This window comes from Dipodomys ordii, unplaced genomic scaffold, assembly GCF_000151885.1.
Source record: "Dipodomys ordii isolate 6190 unplaced genomic scaffold, Dord_2.0 Scaffold31, whole genome shotgun sequence".
Lineage (NCBI taxonomy): Eukaryota > Metazoa > Chordata > Mammalia > Rodentia > Heteromyidae > Dipodomys > Dipodomys ordii.
This window is the reverse complement of record NW_012267247.1, coordinates 8,929,324-8,930,568: the sequence shown is the minus strand read 5'-3', so window position 1 is coordinate 8,930,568 and position 1,245 is coordinate 8,929,324.

Here is a 1,245-nt window from a genome sequence, read left to right as displayed (position 1 = left end):
TATATATATATATATATATATATATATATATATATATATATATAAAACACTTCTACTTTGTGGATTTTCACCTATCATGGCAGGGGATACTCTGGAATGTAATTCCTGTGATAGGTGAGGGATCACTGTACATAGATTTGTTCAACAGTGATTTGTTCAACAGAAATTTCATGAACATTCCACAGACAGCTTTATGCTGAGTAACATAAGCCAGGTATAGAAAGATAGATTCTGCATGTTTTCATAAATTTATGAAATCTAAAACAACTGAATGATCCATGCAGACAGTACCTCTTCCCAAATCATGCCAGTGCTGCATAACAAACCTCCTTTCTCTGTCCTTTACTACTTATCTCTTTATTTGGTGTATTAGTGGTGAAGGCTGGGTCTGACATGTGGAACTTCTAGAGCTGGGCTTCTGGCCTGGAAATCCAGTTAGGGTGGCTAAATAAATGTGTAAATATCTATTGTATAAATGAGAGGGAAAGAGGGAACAGCTGACACTAAGCAAAAGGAAAGAAATGTAAATATCACCTGATGTGGAAGAAATAATTGTATTGTCAAAGCTCATAGAATTCACAAACTTTATAGACCATGATAATGACAATTTGCCTTGTGAAGGTTAAAATGTGTTTGTGATTTTAACTAAGTCTGACTATTCCACAATACTGTGAAATGTGTGAAATTTATGTAATCACCTAATCTCAATTTTTTAAGAAAAAAGAAAAGTGAGAGAAGGGATGCGTTAGGAGCAATGGGTGGCAATGTTGTCAGACACCTTGTATTCATATACTGTTTTGTAGAATGGGAACTTCTTTGTACAACTACTTAAAGATAATAAAAAATATCTATTTCATAGTAAGTGTAGTTAATAATAGTACATATACATTTCAAAATGGTTGAAAGCTAGGTGCTGGTGGCTTACACCTATAATCCTAGCTACTTAGAAGGCTGAGATCTGAGAATCAAGATTCAGAGCCAGGGCAGGGAAGGTGGCTCAGTGGTAGAGCCCTTCTTTCCTTTCTTTCTTTCAGTCATAGGGCTTGAACTCGGAGCCTGGGAGCTGTCCCTAAGCTCTTTAGATCAAGGCAAGTGCTTGAGCCACTTGAGCCACAGCGCCACTTCCATTTTTCTGGTGGTTAATTGGAGATAAGAGTCTCTGGGAAGCCGGGCACTGGTGGCTCACGCCTGTAATCCTAGCTACTCAGGAGGCTGAGATCTGAGGATCGCGGTTCAAAGCCAGCC